Source organism: Pseudorca crassidens, chromosome 10, assembly GCF_039906515.1.
Source record: "Pseudorca crassidens isolate mPseCra1 chromosome 10, mPseCra1.hap1, whole genome shotgun sequence".
NCBI classification, from domain to species: Eukaryota; Metazoa; Chordata; class Mammalia; order Artiodactyla; family Delphinidae; genus Pseudorca; species Pseudorca crassidens.
The window spans coordinates 105660492-105677852 of NC_090305.1; the positions used below are offsets into that span (position 1 = coordinate 105660492).

At 47.9% G+C, this 17361-nt stretch overlaps 1 protein-coding gene and 1 long non-coding RNA gene across 2 annotated transcripts in view; one reads left to right on the top strand and one right to left on the bottom strand.

The window, feature by feature from the left end:
• Positions 1-13944, bottom strand: part of RAB7A (RAB7A, member RAS oncogene family) — a 94215-nt gene extending 80271 nt beyond the window's left edge. The window contains exon 1 of the mRNA XM_067755653.1: positions 13797-13944. The gene's annotated coding sequence lies outside the window, so the exon portion shown is untranslated. The remainder of the gene's footprint in view (positions 1-13796) is intronic.
• Positions 13945-13995: 51 nt separating this feature from the next.
• LOC137232825 (uncharacterized) lies at positions 13996-16488 on the top strand. Its single transcript, XR_010947196.1, has 2 exons — positions 13996-14256; positions 16170-16488. It is a non-coding gene; the product is annotated as an uncharacterized lncRNA (long non-coding RNA).
• The last annotated feature ends 873 nt before the right edge of the window (positions 16489-17361 follow it).

A 17361-nucleotide genomic window follows, 5' to 3' on the forward strand; every position in this document is an offset into this window, starting at 1 on the left:
TTGTTGCTGCATGTGGGCTTCCTCTAGTTGTGGTGAGCGGGGGCTACTCTTCATTGCAGTGCGTGGGCTTCTCATTGCAGTGGCTTCTCATGTTGCAGAGCATGGGCTCTAGGCACGCAGGCTTCAGTAGTTGTGGCACACAGGCTCAGTAGTTGTGGCTGGCGGGCTCTAGAGCACAGGCTCAGTAGTTGTGGCGCATGGGCTTCGTTGCTCTGTGGCATGTGGGATCTTCCCAGACCAGGGCTCGAACCTGTGTCCCCTGCACTGGCAGGTGGGTTCTTAGCCACTGCACCACCAGGGAAGCCCAGCAATTCAGCTTTGTGTGAACTAAGAGACTGAGAGAGCTGCAGCCATGGCAGAGGCTCCCTTATATCTGGAACATAGCTCCAGTGATGCCCCCTCTTCCTGATTGTGGGAGAGGCTGCAGCTCCCCTGGTAGGCCAGTTCTGCTGTGTTGTTCTGGCTGCATTCTTGAAGGCCCACTCAGAGACATTCCTTGAGGCCCTCCAATGACTTTGTAAGCATCTAACGCCCTCGATTAAATCCCTTTCTGATTAAAATTGGTAGAATGGCTTGTTTCCTCTAACTGAACTCTGATCAGTGCAGAGGCTTGCCGTTAAAACTGACTATTCGGGCTTCCCTAGTGGCGCAGTGGCTGAAAGTCTGCCTGCCGATGCAGGGGATACAGGTTTGTGCCCTGGTCCGGGAAGATCCCACATGCCGCGGAGCGGCTAGGCCCGTGAGCCATGGCCGCTGAGCCTGCGCGTCCAGAGCCTGTGCTCTGCAACGGGAGAGGCCACAACAGTGAGAGGCCCGCGTACTGCAAAACAAAAACAAAAACAAAAACAAACAAACAAAAAAAACCTGACTATTCAACCACATTCCACCTAAAATGTGGCTCAAGTCCAGGCTCTGGCTTACATTCTGGAGAGCCTATTGTTGTTATGCCCAAAAAGCAGCATGGACACCACCACCACCACCAAAAAGCTCCCCTGCCCTGGCCTGCCTCAGTGGAGAACAGACCACTTCTGAGAGCAGCTGAGGGCAAGCACAGACACAGCCTTCGCTGCAGGGATCCTGCTTCTGACAGATCTGTCCTCCTTCCACACCCAAAGGTAAGGGCTGTACAACCCTAGCCACTGCTCAGGCCAATTGAGTGTCTGCAACAACACAGGGAAGGAGTTAAAATACCTATGGTCACAGAGATTTGGGTTCTCCTTCACTTCCCTACAAACAAAGCCATGAAGTTAAATGGGAGACTCTGGGGAGAGGGTGGGGGAGGGGGACTGCTGGTGGTTCGTTAGCAGAGAGCAGGGCCATCGCTCTGCATCCATTACCCGGCTGTGGTACACACAGGAACGTTATAAATTTTAATCATTGTCTACTTATTTTAAGGTAGAGTAGGAAAATATAACATGTGAAACAAACCCAATTTCATGAGCAGTATCTCTTCAGGACATGTTTAAAAGGCAAACCAATTGGGGGGATAATTAGGTAAGTAATAGTAAAACTGGCATGAAGATATGGCCAAAATCATGCAGGTGGCACGCCAATTCTAAGATTTGGAAACCCCACTGCAAGATGACATTTGGTCCCTGTGACAACAGTAGGAGTTGCTTAATTTTTGCCTCCACTTTAGAATGGAGAGTGAGTATCAGAACACTGAAATGACCTGTCAGTGTCACATGGCTACTAGTGGTCAGTAACAAAGTTGGGATTCATTCTTGGCTGGTATGGTCTTCACCCCACTCCCACCCCCACCTTATACAGACTCCGAAAGCCACCAGTAAGCATAACTTTGGAGAAGTGAAGAACTCTTCCAGTCCACTTCCTCCTGGCGGCTGTGGTCATCCACCACGTTCCCAGCTCCCCTCTGACGGGGCTGGTGTGCTGCAGGGAGAGCTCAGGAGGTGTGGCCTGGACATCCGAGCAGGCTGCCTCCTCCAGGGTGCAGGCTGGAAGGAAGCAGCTGCCTTCAGGTTCAGGGCAGAGGGGAGGGGGGGCCCTCGCTGGGTCTCTCATGCTTCTTCTTGGCCTCCTCTCTGGGTTACAGTCGATATCCCAGGAAAACAAACGAGAAAGTACAGCTGGCATGGTGTGGGGGGTTGGGATGCTGCCTGGGCACAGGCTGAGAGTCCCTTCTCAAAAGCCGATGACTCGTATGGCCCAGGTCTCAGGGTCAGAGCTGTTCTAGCCAGCCCTCCTGAGGGGCCAGTGGCCGTCGGTGTGCCTCCTGTGCCCGAGGCTCCAACGCTGTCCCAGGGCGCCAGCTGAGGGCCTCAGAAGCCAACCAGCAAGGAAGGCGAAGGTCTTCTGGGCACGGCTGCAGCTCACTGCTCTTCTGTAACCCAAACAACTTCCATTTCATCTGTTTTACATTCTAAAAACAGTTTGAGGGGGAATTCCCTGGTGGTCCAGTGGTTAGGACTCTGTGCTTCCACTGCAGGGGGCCCGGCTTCGATCCCTAGTGGGGGAACTAAGATCCCGCAAGCCACATGCTGTGGCCTAAAAACAAAAGACAACAGTTTGAGAACCACTGCCTTAGCATCTCCTAGGCCTCAGGTTTGAAGAACTGTGCACAGGGCCCGCACTGCCTCTGAAGATATCCAGGGCAGAAATGGATGGGATAGAGGAGTGATGGCAAGTGATGACCGAGGGGCCTGGGGAACCAGATGAGCAGGAAGGACAGCGGGTTCCAGACGCTGGCCTTTACCAAACCCTCTTCTAAAGTGCTTCCTTGTCATTTCTGCCTAGCTTAAAAATACACGTTGGGAGAATGCCTGGGTAGCTCAGTCGGTAGAGCATCAGACTTTTTTTTTTATTGGCCAGCCATGTGGCTTGTGCGATCTTAGTTCCCCCACCAGGGACTTAATCTGGGGCCATGGCGGTGAAAGCACCGAGTCCTAACCACTGGACCACCAGGGAACTCCCCTAGAGCATCAGACTTTTTTTTTTTTGAATATTTATTTGTTTGGATGCACTGGGTCTTAGTTGCAGCACGTGGGATCTTTGTTGCTACGTGTGGGATCTTCTTTTTTAGTTGTGGCGTGTGAACTCTTAGTTTCAGTATGTGGGATCTAGTTCCCTGAAAAGGGATTGAACCCGGGCCCCCTGCGTCGGGAGCATGAAGTCTTAGCCACTGGACCACCAGGGAAGTCTCCTAGAGCATCAGACTTTTAATCTGAGGGCCCAGTGTTCAAGTCCCTGTCCAGGTGCAAAAAAATAAAATAAATAAAATTATAAAAATAAATAACCAATTAAAAAAATAAAATTTATAAACAACCTAAATGCCCAATGACAGATGAATGAATAAAGATGTGGTCGGGACTTCCCTGGCAGCCCAGTGGTTGAGACTCCGCGCTTCCACTGCAGGGGGCACGGGCTCAATCCCTGGTGGGGGAACTAAGATCCCACAAGCCGCGCAGCACAGCCAAATAAATAAATAAATGATGTGGTACATACAGACAATGGAATACTACTCAGCCATCAAAAAGAACAGAATAATGCCATTTGTAGCAACATGGGTGCAACTAGAGGTTATCATACTAGGTGAAGTAAGTCAGAAAGAGAAAGACTGGTGGACTGCCACTGTAACCAAATGATCTCACTTAACATTGGCAACATGGGCATAAAGCAACACCATGGACCTCTTGACAAGATGAACAGAGATGGACCCAACATCACATATAGTATTTCTGTCAAAAATGCAAAGCCTGGATGTAATAAGAAGGAAACATCAGGCAGACCCAAACTGAGGGACAGTCTACAAAATAACTGGCCTCTGCTCTTAAAAAACCTCAAGGTCGAAAAAGACAAAGAAAGGCTAAGAAACTGTTCCAGTTCAAGAGACTTAAGGAACATGAAAACAAAATGCAATGCCTGGAATGGATCTTAGACCAGGAAAACACCACCACCTCCACCACCATAAAGAGGACATTATTGGCCGCCTGCTCATGCAGGGGACGCGGGTTCGTGCCCCGGTCTGGGAGGATCCCACATGCCGCGGAGCAGCTGGGCCCGTGAGCCATGGCCGCTGAGCCTGTGCGTCCGGAGCCTGTGCTCCGCAACGGGAGAGGCCCCAACAGTGAGAGGCCCGCGTACCGCAAAAAAAAAAAAAAAAAAAAGAGAACGTTATTGGGACAATGGAAGAACCTGAATATGGGCTGCAAATTAGATAACAGGATTGTATCAATGCTGAATTTCCAGATTTTGATAGTTGCACTCTGGTTTTGTACCAGAATGCCTCTGAATTTAGGAAATAATCCCTGAAGTTCGAGGTTAAACACAAAGATGTTTTCAATTCACTCTCAAGTGGTTTAGAGAGAGAGAGAATGATAAAGGCAAAACATTTACCTAAATAATCCATGGTCAAGTCAGACAACAGATCATGGAGGACAGGTGACGGTTTCTCCCACACCCTTTGCTGCCACCTCCCAGACACAAGCACGATCCTTCACATATTTCTCTGGGCTCAGATAATCATCTATACACAGATGCATGGTTTGCTGGGGTTTAGTTTCTTTTTAAAAATAGGGTCATAGATTACATGTTACCCTACAATTTGATTTTTAAAATAGTTTTTAAGGTTTTTTTTTTAATCAAAGCAATATATGCATATGGTTAAACATTACTAGTACTGAAGGGCTTAAATAAAAGCCAACTGCTCCACCCCTTCCTGACCCCAAGGCTGCCCCTCAGAGCAGTCACTCTCAACTGCTCCACCCCTTCCGGACCCCAAGGCTGCCCCTCAGAGCAGTCACTCTCAACTGTTTGTTTTGCTGGTGCTTACCCCTATAGCTCTAAATAACACGCTGATCCTATTTCTGGGTATATGAATGGTACGCTGACTTCCTGCTTTGTGTGAGGATTTAATTCACTTACACCCTCCTCCACTGTTTCCAAGGGTTTTCATTACTATCTGTGGTTCTTTAATTTCCACTCCGGCCGTATCTGAGCTCCAGCTCTGTACCTTTTCCTTCCCTCACCCTGCCACCTGTCTACTTCCGTTAACTATAACTTTACACTGCCAAACTGATAATGTGTTATGTTGTTCTGAAACCATAATTGTCTTGCTTGCTGAGTTGACAGGTGGACTCTCTCAATACATACTGCTCATATGATTAGCACGATAGAAATATTATTACCTGCACAACCAAGCAGTGTACTACGGTTACATCTCCTTTCTTGGGCAGCCTTTGATTTTCCTTGCATTCAACTTCTTTTACTTAACAGCATGTCAAAGTTCTTCCAATTTTTTAAATAACCATATGGTAATTTGAGTAAGTAGATTTAAATTTTAAAAATTAAACTAAATTTTTATAGTGGTAAAATATACATAAAAAGGCCATCTTAACCATTTCTAAGTGCACAGGTCAGTGATATTAAGTACGTTCTCACTGTCGTGCGACCACTGCCACTATCCGTTGCGTAACTTCTTCATCATCCTGCACTGAAACTGTCCCCATTAAACAGAAACTCCTCAATCCCCGCCCCCACCCCCAGCCCCCGGGGCCACTGCTCTACTTCCATCTCTAAGGCTACTCTATAGAGATCTCATAAAAAATGGCGTCACACAATATTTGTCTTTTGTCCTTTTGGCTTACTTCACTTAACGTAATTTCCTCAAAGTTCACCTATGCTGTAGAGTATGTCAGGATTTCCTTGCTTTTTACAGATGAATAATATTCAATTGTATGTATGGAGAGGCAGCATTTTGTTTTCTATTCATTGTCCACTGAAGGATATTTGCGGTGTTTCCACCTTTTGGCTACTGTGAATAATACTGCTGTGTGGGGCTTCCCTGGTGGAGCAGTGGTTAGAACCCTCCTGCCAACGCAGGGGACATGGGTTCGAGCCCTGGTCCGGGAAGATCCCACATGCCGCGGAGCAACTGAGCCCGTGCGCCACAACTACTGAGCCTGCGCTCTAGAGCCCACAAGCCACAACTACTGAGCCTGCGCTCTAGAGCCCACAAGCCACAACTACTGAAGCCTGTGCTCCACAACAAGAGAAGCCACCGCAATGAGAAGCCCGTGCACCGCAACAAAGAGTAGCCCCCGCTCGCCGCCACTAGAGAAAGCCCGCGCGCAGCGACGAAGACCCAACACAACCAAAAAGAAAATAAATTTATATTAAAAAAAAAAATACCGTTGTGAACATTGTTGTACAAATACCTCTTTGAGTACCTGCTTCCAGTTCTTTTGGGAATATGCCCAGAAATGGAATTGCGGGATCATATGGACATTCTGTTTTTTTTTTTTTAAAGGAACCTCCATACTGTTTTCCACAGCAGCCACACCATTTTACATTCCCACTAGAAGTGTATAAGGGTTCCAATTTCTGCTTTTTTGATGATTCCTAATGGGTGTGAAGCGTTATCTTATTGTGGTTTTGATTTCTATTCCTTAATAATCAGTGATGTTGAGCATCTTTTCATGTGTTTATTGGCCATTTGGATAACTCCTCTGGTGAAATATCTTTTCAAGTCCTTTGGGCATTCTATCTAAAATTCATTTTTTAAATTGTGGTAAAATATTCATAACAAAATTAACTATTTTTCAGTGTACCAGTGGCATTAAATACATTCATATTTTTGTGCAACTCTTACCCAGTTTTGAATTGGGTTGTTTGGTACTGCTGAATTTTAGTAGTGCTTTATATATTCTGGGTATTAATTCCTTACCACATATGTGATTTGCAAATATTTTTTCCCACTCTATACATTGCCTTTTTACTCTGTTGATTGCATTCTTTGATGCACAAACATCTTAAATTTTGATGAAGTCCGATTTATTTTTTCTGTCATTGCCTGTGTCTTTGGTGTCACATCCACAGAATCACTGCCAAGCCCCATGTCATGAAGCTTTTGCCCTATAATTTGTTCTAAGAGTTTTACAGTTTTAGCTCTTACGTTTAGGTCTTTGATCCACACAGAGTTCGTAACTTGTTAAATCAAAGCAATCTTTAAAATGTAAATGCCATCGTGCCTGCTCACACATCTGCAGAGGTTTTCATCTCACTCAAATTAAGAATGATTACCTTATCCTAGCCTACGGGGCTCCACCTGACGTGATTTACACTCCTCTGATTTCACACGACTCTAGGTGCATGGCCACACCGTGCTGCCCCTCCCACGTGCGGAGCACATTACCACTGCAGGGCATCTGTGCTGCTGGTCCCTCTTCCGGGAGATCCCTGATCGCACGACTCCTCCTCAGTGAGGTTGTTCCCTACCACCTTCATCTCTACCCCAACCCCGAGTTTGTTTTCTTATTAGCACGTATCACTGCTATCATTGTTCCTTGTGTTCCCCAGGAGACTATAAACTCTAGGAAGGCAAAGGTCAAGAACACATGGATGCGCAGAGTAAAGCTTTAAGTGGTGGTCAGTGGATGAGAGCTTTCTACGTAAGATCCTTAAAATCAGGGTGCACCCCCTTTATCCCTCCCTCCTTCCACCGGCTGGAACCAAACGTGTGGCAACAAGTTTTAGACTATTTAGATGATGGCAACTCCTTAGAGATGACCAAGCAACAAGACAGGTGGCACTTGGGTGCCTGGTGATTTTGGGAAACGGTGCTGTTGAGAAAGCTTGGACTTCTTTTTTCCTTTTGAGGAAGAGCACACTTCATTGGAAAGAGAGCACTGAATGTGACCAACAGATGAAGGCAGCTCGATAGGCATCCTGACCACCATGCTCGAGAAGACACACAGGGTGCTTTGCTGAAAAAGATCAGTGGGAACGTGGACTCCTCTGGGCAACCTCCCCAACCTTTTCCCTCCCAGGAGGACTCCCAGCCATTTCCTCGAAGGCAACCATGGTTCACTAGAGAGAGAGCCCTCAGGGGTGCCTTCTTGTTTATGTTATTTTATTTTTTTTAAGTTTTTTTTTTAATGTGGACCATTTTTTAAAAAGCCTTTATTGAATTTGTTACAATTTTTGTTTTATGTTTTGGTTTTTTGGCCATGAGGCATGTGGGATCTTAGCTCCCCAACCAGGGATCGAACCTGCACCCCCTGCACTGCAAGGCGAAGTCTTAACCACTGGTCTGCCAGGGACGTCCCAGCCTTATCTATCTATCTATCTATCTACCTACCTACCTATCTATTTATGTTTGGCCGAGTTGGGTCTTCGTTGCTGTGCACGGGCTTTCTCTAGTTGCAGTGAGCAAGGGCTACTCTTCATTGCAGTACGTGGGCTTCTCATTGTCGTGGCTTCTCTTGTTGCGGAGCACGGGCTCTAGGCACGCAGGCTTCAGTAGTTGTGGCATGTGGGCTCAGTAGTTGTGGCTCGTGGGCTCTAGAGTGCAGGCTCAGTAGTTGTGGCACACAGTCTTAGTTGCTCCGCAGCATGTGGGATCTTCCCAGGCCAGGGCTCAAACCCGTGTTCCTTGCATTGGCAGGCAGATTCTTAACCACTGTGCCACCAGGGAGGTCCCAAGGAAGCTTTATTGTGACAGACACCACTGCTCACATGTCCAGTCTCCCCTTGGTTCCTAGAATGTAAGCCTGATTTGTTCAGGGCAACAATGGGCCCAGCTAAAGAACTCTGTTTCTCAGCAGACCCTACAGCTAGAGGTGGCCAGGTGACAGGACTCCAGGCAACGAGGGGGAAGCTGCTGGGTGGGGCTTCCTGAGCAGCTCAGAACAAGAAAGCTGACTGAGCCGGGCAAACTTGCCGTCTTCCCTTTCCCTTCATCCTGCCTGCAGTCATCTTGTGACCCTGAGGTGACAAGCATGAGGATGAAAACCACAGGGTAAGGATGAGTGAGCAAAAGGACAAAAGTAGCTTCGGCCTCTGATGGCTTCATGGGTCGACAGTACTTCTCAGAACTTCTTGCTCCATGAGAAAAGGGAAATCTATGTTCAGCTAAGGCACTATGGGTTGGGTTTTCCATCAAAAGATAGGAGTCTGGGTCCTTGATGGTCCCATGGGGCAGCCACTCTAGCAGAAATCTAAACTTCTTTTACAAAAGAGAAAAATGAAGCCCTAATTTGTTCATCACTTGTAGCAGAGACAAGTAACATGCATTACTCTTGCGTCCTGGGTGAGAAAGGAGAGAATAGTCACGCTTTGGAGATGTTGAGTATGAGGTGCCGGTGGGATAGACAAACACAGAGAACCAGGAGAGAGCAGGAGGTGTGGGTCTGGAGCTTGGGGAAAAGAGCTGGGTTAGAAAAGGACAGGTCAGGGACTTCCCTGGTGGCGCAGTGGTTGAGAATCCGCCTGTCAATGCAGGCGACACAGGTTCGAGCCCTGGCTTGAGAAGATCCCACATGCCGCAGAGCAACTAAGTCCGTGCATCACAACTACTGAGCCCGCACTCTAGAGCCTGTGCTCCACAACAAGAGAAGCCACCGCAATGAGAAGGCTGCACACCTCCACGAAGAGTAGCCCCTGCTCGCCACAACTAGAGAAAGCCCAAGCACAGCAACCAAGACCCAACACAGCCAAAAGTAAATAAATAAATGATAAATAAACTTTAAAGAAAAAAGAAAAGACAGGTCATAAGACTTCAGGGTGGACACTTCAGAGTCCCTCACTGCTGGTCTTGGGTGGGGCACAAACACATCCTGACCATCTCTGAGGAACAGAGCAGGGGTCAGATTTGGACTACAAATAAGGAAGACTGTCACAGTCAGAGCTGTCCAAGAAAGGAACAGGCCCCCTAGTCAGGGAGCACTCTGCTCCTTGAGCAGTGCAAGCAGAGACTGGGTGCTGGAGAAGCGAGAGAGAGGTCCAGAGCAGCGGGAAGTGGAGTCCATGACTGTTAAGGATCTTTCAGGCCTTGAGCTGCTGACATTCTAAGCTGACATTCTAAGCATTGGGTCCTGAAGTGTGGTGTTATCAACCTTGGAAAAAGGACCCACTCAACAGTGAGACCAGAGGTCGCAGGGCCCCCATCCTTGCCCTGATGCTATGGTCTTTCACAGAAGCCAGGGGCCATCTGCATGGTACTCAATTGCATGCAAGGTCTCAGACGTTTCTACTGACAAGTATTAGATAACTACTAGACCCCAGAGTTTTATTTAACTACGTACTAATGGTTTTTTCTCCATAGTTATTAAACTGATACACGCACAAAACAACAGTAACAGTGACAACAACAAAAAAACCTTGTAAATTCAAGAAAACACCAAAGGAGGGGGAAATATGTAATTCTACCACCCAGAGATAACCACGATTAGCAATTTTAACATAAAAATATCATGTCTTTTTTGCGCACATAAAGTTTTCCTCAAAGTTGTGTTTTACTTTACATGCTATTGTGATGCCTTCGTTTTTTTCAACTTATTTTGATATAAACTTACAAAAAAGTTGCAAGGATAGTAAAAAGAACCCCTGTGAATCCCTGTGTACCCTTCACCCAGATATACTGCTTCCTTTTAATGGCCAGGTGAGCCCTTCATCCACGTGACTCTACTGTCCCCAAAACATCCCCTGAGATGAATACTTATCCACACCTCACACATGAATACATTAGGCCTTAGTCAGGGGCTTCGGATATTTCACTTCACAATCCTTAAAGGTCTTTGATTCCTATCTTTGTGCACCTATTCCTTAGGGTTTCGAGGCCATCTCTAAATAAGATTATCCACAAAATCCCCCAAACCCACTGGCAGGGCAGAAGGGAATCCACGATCATCACAGTACCTTACACCTGTGTCCCATCACCAGGCCACGTCATGGCCCATGATGCACAGTGACTAACTACATCTTTTAATCTTCTAATGACCTTGTAAACAGCTTAATAGTGCATTTTTTATGATTCAGAATTACTTCGTCAAGTGCAACTATATAAAACACACTCTACTCTCTATAATCCTATTAGATATTACTTCATGTTAAAATACGTACGCACCCGTGTTCATAGCAGCATTATTCACGACAGCCAAAAGGTGGACACAACCCAGGTGTCCACTGACAGATGAAGAAACAAAATGTGGTGTCAGGGTGGAAAAATTTTCTTTCCACCCTTCTAGGTTCTTTGGCTGGTCTAATGGTTAAGCTGACATCAGACAGATTAACAGGAGAAAAACAGATCTAATTTCATATGTATGGGAGTCCCATAAAAATGAGACCCAAAGGCAGTCAGGCAATTGAGACTTACCTGCATCCCTGAACTAGGAAAGGGATAGAAGCTGGGGCTGCAGAGGGGAGGAGGGCCATTCACAGCAGCTGAGAAGAGCGGACGCCTGCCCTGCCATGCAGGTTAAGTCTTTAACATAAATAAGTCATCTCTGCTAATTGCTTTCTTTAGGGGCTGGCCCCCTATTGCAATTCTTTTAGGCTGATAAAGAAGAGGTAAAAATTTTTCCTGAAACTGGTGGGTCTTGACAGCCTTTAGCTCAAAATAATTCACATGAACAAGGTGGCACATTTGGGGTGGCATATTCTGCTCCCCTTCAGTGCCATACACACACAAGAGAATATTAATCTGCCTTTAAAGGGAAGGAAATCCTGACACACGCTACAGTGGGTGAACCTTGAGGACATTATGCTCAGTGAAATAAGCCACTCACAAAACATACTCTATGACTCCTCTTATATGAGGTCCCTGGAGCAGTCAACTTCACAGAGACAGAAAGTAGAATGGTGGCTGCCAGGGACCCAGGGGAGGGGAAAATGCAGAGGTATTGTTTAATGGGTACAGAGTTCCATCTTTTTGTAAAACGAAGACTTCCGGAGATTGCTTACACAACAGTGTGAACGTACTTAACGCCACTGAAATATTAACGCCACTTAAAAATATTAAGATGCTGAGTTCTACATTACCATTATTAAACTAAAAGAAAACTTTTACACATACATGGTACGTGTTTCATATTAAATGAGCAATGAAATATGAGCAATGAGCCGCAGAAAGGGAGGCTGATGCCTCTGAAAGGCCCTGGAAGACGCTCCGAAGAGGTGCCTGTGAGCTGAACAGTGCAGGTGGCTGTGAGCAAGGAGGCATCTCCGCAAACGGCCTGCAGACCATATCCGCATTCTCCCACTGGAGACGGGAAGCCGGGGGCCCTGAAGCCGGCAGACCTGCTGGCCCCCACTTCTCCTTGCAGGCTTCCTGTGTTAACTGTCACCCTGTGGCCACCTGCTCCTTACCCTCCGGAGAAATTCTGCCTCTGAGTGCGGTATTAGTTCCTTAACCCTGAGGTTGCAATACTGCAGAACTAGAGGCCACTACTGAGCGCCTGCTGTGTGCCCTGCACAAGGTGCTTTACATACATTGTCTCTAATCATTCCCACGGCGACCCTATGAAAGAGGTTTTGTGATTCTCGTCTTACTCATGAGAAGATTGAAGTCTGCGAAGGTTAGGTAACTTACTCAACGATACACAATAAGGAGCTAAATTCTTTGCATTATATGGCCTCTAAGATGATAAAAGTAAAAGTAAGATCCATAGGGCAACTAGCATATTTTTAAAGCCCCTATAAGGTCCCAGAGGCAAAAATGTATCAAGCAACTCAGGGTTGCCCCCAAATAGTAAATGCTCTTTCCTGAGCACTTAGCACAGCTTAGGAACTTGGCTAACTCTATCTAGTTCCATCACCAGAGCTACGGCATTATGTGTATACCACAGGCCCGAGTGGTACGTGCAAGGGTGTCCACTTGTGGTCAGTTGCTTCAGGAAGGAGGACGTTGCTCTCACGTTCAAATATGTGATTCCCAAAACCAATACCACTTCTGAAATTGCTACTACTTTATTTTTTAAACATTAAGAAGACATTTCAGGATGATTTTAAGGCAGAACTTGCTTCAGTTTCTAAGTCAATGCTGCCATTGTGTTCCATGGTACTAACCCTAAAAACACAGAAGATATACCAGCGACTGAACCTACTGAAAATATGTGTGCTTGTAGCAAAAAGGCATTTATTCATTCATTCATTCAACAAACCGGTCTTGAGCGCCTTCTGTTTGCCCGGCTCCTCCTCCCCCCCGCAAAAACAAAAGCAAAAAGAACAAAAATCTCGCTTTCAAGACTCAGGTCGTCTCATCGGTTCGAAACCTTTGCAGCAAGTATTGATACTACAGTACTGACCTCTAAAATTTTATCCTCACAAATTCAATCTCATGAATCTATTAACCACCGTGGCTCCAGCTGAAAAAACCTACTTTTTTTAAACGTTGCCTTCTCGCTTTATGATGTCATAACCTCATAAAAAGACCTGGTGTATTTAGATCACACACTCAAATATCCCCAAACTTATTTCCCCCGCCCCTGTCCCCATCCTCCCATCTCTGCTGCCTTCCTCACCGCCCGTTTCGGCCCTTCGGCTGGGACTCTGCCTGTGCGAGCTCGTGGGCATCTCTATCCTCGTGGGTCTTTTTAAAAAACACCCAAAACCCGCCAACAATGCACATCCTCACACGTTTTTCCGCGCTTTGCTTTTTTCACTTAGTGTCTGCTGGGGTTGGGTCCACATTACTGTAGGAACCGTCTTGCGGTTTCTAGCGACAGCAGGTCACTCCTCTGAAAGGACAGACTAGCTCATGTCACCTGGTTAATCCTGGTTTCGTGGTCAAGACATGAAGGTCAGCCTTCGTGTCCACGCGAGGCAGCTGAGGGCACCGGCGCCCCTCCCTAAATGGCCGAGAGGGAACCCCTAACGTGGCCGCGGGGCACTGACGGCCCAAAGCCGAGCCCGGGAAGGGCCGGGAGCCCCAAACGCCGCCCCACCGCGGCAGAGCACGAGCGTTCTGCGCCAGCGGCCGGACCACGGGCCACGCCGCACACTCGCCTCCACTTCCGGCCACGCAGAGTGGGGGCCGCCATCTCTTACTTTCGGCCACCTACCCGACGACAAAGACACCGGGAAACTCCGCGGGAGCCGTCTTTCGCGAGGAGCCTGCTACAATCCCCGCGTGTCCCAGAAACAGGCCAGCCTCTCAGCGTGCCGTACCGCCACACAGGAAGCCGCCATGTTGTACATCTTGTACGGCAAAGCCCTCCATTTCCGGGACCGGCCGCTGACTTGACCCGTGAGGCGCGAGCCAACAAAGGTGGCGTGAGCGCCCTCTGGCGGCGGCGCCGGAGTAGCGCCGCCAGCTTTGACCTGCGGGGAATTCTGCTTCCGGGTCTCCTGGGGGTGGGGCATTGACGTGAGCTCAGAGCTGGGTCGCGGGTGGGATGGCACCCGAGCGTGCGCAACGGCGATGGCGCGGGGCTGCGGGCTGGGATCGCGTGGGTTGAGGGTCTGCGTGGTCTGTTACCTCGCCCCCTCCTGGGAGGCCCGTGCTGTTATTACCATTTACGGGTGAGAACACGCGCCCTCCTTGCCCACTCTGCTAAACCCCGGTGAAGATGACCTGGAGATCCGTCCCCCCCTTATTTTTGTAAAGTGGGTAACATTACTTAATCGGGGGGTTATTGCGAGGATTGAGTTTTCGGATGACAGTACCTGGTTCTTAACGTCCGTTTCTTCTCCATCGGTCGTAGTGATAACAACCCCGTGCGGATGGCCCCTGGGCTGCCCTGGGTCTGCACAGGTCTCCTGGAGGATCCTCCTGGGCAGGGAGCGTTGAAGTGGTAAAGGACAGTGGGGGCAGCGTGGTGCATGGGGTGGGGACATTAATGACGGGAGCTGAGGAAGCTTCTGCAGAGGGCCTCCCGCGGAGCAGACGAGGCATGAACATACCTGCTTATTTGAACGAGGCCAGCGACACGTTAGAGTGTGTCCAGGGGGTCCGTGAAGCAGACGGCAGTGGTTATGGAGACGGCCCAGGGAAGCACCATCCCCAGGCCCACCCAGAAGTTGTCCCTTATCTGTGGCTGGTGATGAGTCCCCACGGGCTGGTGTTCTGGTAGACCTGGCTATCAGCTCTCTCAGCCCTCAGGGACCTGACTGGTTGGGCAGTGCCCCGGAGGCAGCCCTGGCTCTGTCCTGGCAGCCTGGCCTCCCTTGTAGGGCTCCTGCTTGTCCTCCTTCATAGACGTCTTTGGGATTCACACTTCCAAGATGCGTAGCACTTATATTCTATGTCATAAGTGCAAATACAGTGATTTGAGGACTTTTTAGATAACTACCTGCTCTACCTGCTTCAATCCACCAATCAGACCACCTCCCATTCCATCAGGGTAGCTTCCTGTTTGGATGCATTCCAGAGCTTCAGGAGACCTCTCTTTAAAGTGCAAAAATAACCTTTGTATCTGGTATCAGTTCCCACATAGGTGATGAGTTAGCACCTTAATGGCAGCACGTGTAGTTAAGGGCAAGTCTGAGAGTTTTCATCCTGATCGTCATCACACTCCTGGGCGAGAGCCCAGGACCCAGGGAAGATGCCGTTTCTGTCCTTGGGAAATAGACAAGATTTGTGAAGCCAGGTGCGCAAATGCACAGGTATTATTGCCTTGTCGTGGAAGAAATGAAGGAAGGAAACCTCATCGTATTTTTCTGTTGAACACTGAAATTGTCAAATATCGTCCTTAATGAGTGACATTCATGCTGGACAACACAAACCAAAGCGAACAGGAACATCAGGCCTTTGCACTTGTATCTACATAATGTGTATAATTAATCATTTATGTAGTCTTTTTTTTTTTTTTTTTTTGGCTGTGCCCCTCGGCTTGTGGGATCCTAGTTTCCTAACCAGGGATCAAACCTGGGCCCCGCAGTGAAAGCACTGAGTCCTAACCACTGGACCGCCAGGGAATTCCCTATGCAGTTGTCTTTTAAATCAGAATTTAAAAGAAAGAAAGAAAGAAAGAAAAAAAAGCCTACAAACAAAAAGTACTTTATATTGTCTTTTATATTTACCGACGTAGTTACTTTGATTGGTACTCTCCCCCCCCCCCCCGCCCCCGCCGTTTGGAATTGAGTTACTGTCTAGTGTCATTTCATTTTAGCCTGAAAGATTCCCTTTATTATTTCTTGGAATGCAGGTCTGCTAGCAACAAATTCGCTCAATTTTTGTTTATCTGGGAATCTTCATTTCTCTTTCATTTTTATTTTATTATTATAGTGTATTACTTTAATTGACTTTTGGATGTTAAACCAAGCTCCTATTCTTGGGAAAGCCCACTTGATCATGGTATATAATTCTTTTTATATGTTGCTGGATTTGGTTTGCTAATATGTTGTTGAGAATATTTGCACATATATTCGTAAAAGACATTGGTCTGGGGGCTTCCCTGGTGGCACAGTGGTTAAGAATCCGCCTACCAATGCAGGGGACACGGGTTCGAGCCCTGGTCTGGGAAGATCCCTGCATGCCGCAAAGCAACTAAGCCCGTGTGCCAGAACTACAGAGCCTGCGCTCTAGAGCCCGTGAGCCACAACTACTGAGCGCGCGTGCCACAACTACTGAAGCCCGCGTGCCTACAGCCCATGCTCAGCAACAAAAGAAGCCACCGCAATGAGAAGCCCGCGCACCACAACAAACAATAGCCCCCGCTCGCCGCAACTAGAGAAAGCCCGCGTGCAGCAACGAAGACCCAACGCAGCCAAAAATAAATAAAATCAATTTATCGAAAAAAACAAAAAACCCCACATTGGTCTGTAGTTTATTTTCACTGGTGATGTCTTTGGTTTTGAAATCAGGGTAATGATGACCTCGTGGAATGAGTTCCTTCCTCCTTTTTTTTTTTTTTTTGCGGTACGCAGGCCTCTCACTGTTGTGGCCTCTCCCGCTGCGGAGCACAGGCTCCGGACGCGCAGGCTCAGCGGCCATGGCTCACGGCACAAGCCGCTCCGCGGTATGTGGGATCTTCCCGGACCGGGGCACGAACCCGTGTCCCCTGCATCGGCAGGCGGACTCTCAACCACTGCGCCACCAGGGAAGCCCCCTCCTCTATTTTTGAGAAGAGCCTGTGCTTCCAGAGTGGGAGGCGTTGAAGAAGCAGACACGGAGAAGCTGGGGATCAGAGCGGGACCCTGGCCAGCTCTGCAGGCCGCCCAGCGCACATGAATCAGTTCTGCAGTTTTCAGGTGTAGTTGCTGCCTTCAGATTCCAGCTTCTGGGAGAGCGAGTAGTCTGGCCTAGATTGGGTCTCGTTCCCCCAGACGGAACTAATGCAAGTTCCTCAAAAGGATTGTGGAGTTCTGTGGCCCAGACTGCTCACCGTCTACAAGACATCTTCCCTCTCATTCTTCCACATCAAAAGTATGTTCCCTGTTAAAAGGATGTCTTACTGCCTCTCTTTCGGATGGGTATGCAACTTAAAGCTCAATAAATGTTTCTTGAGGGAGTGAAAGGATGAATTAATAAAGAGAATGAAAATGGCTTCATGTTTAACGGAGAATTTGGGGGCAGTACTTTTTAAGCTAAAAAGTAACATACCGTTTACTCATCATCAGCACTTCTTGTGGACAGACGCAGTCTGTGCTCCTCCTTTATCTTTGTCAGTGTTACCTCTGTGGGAG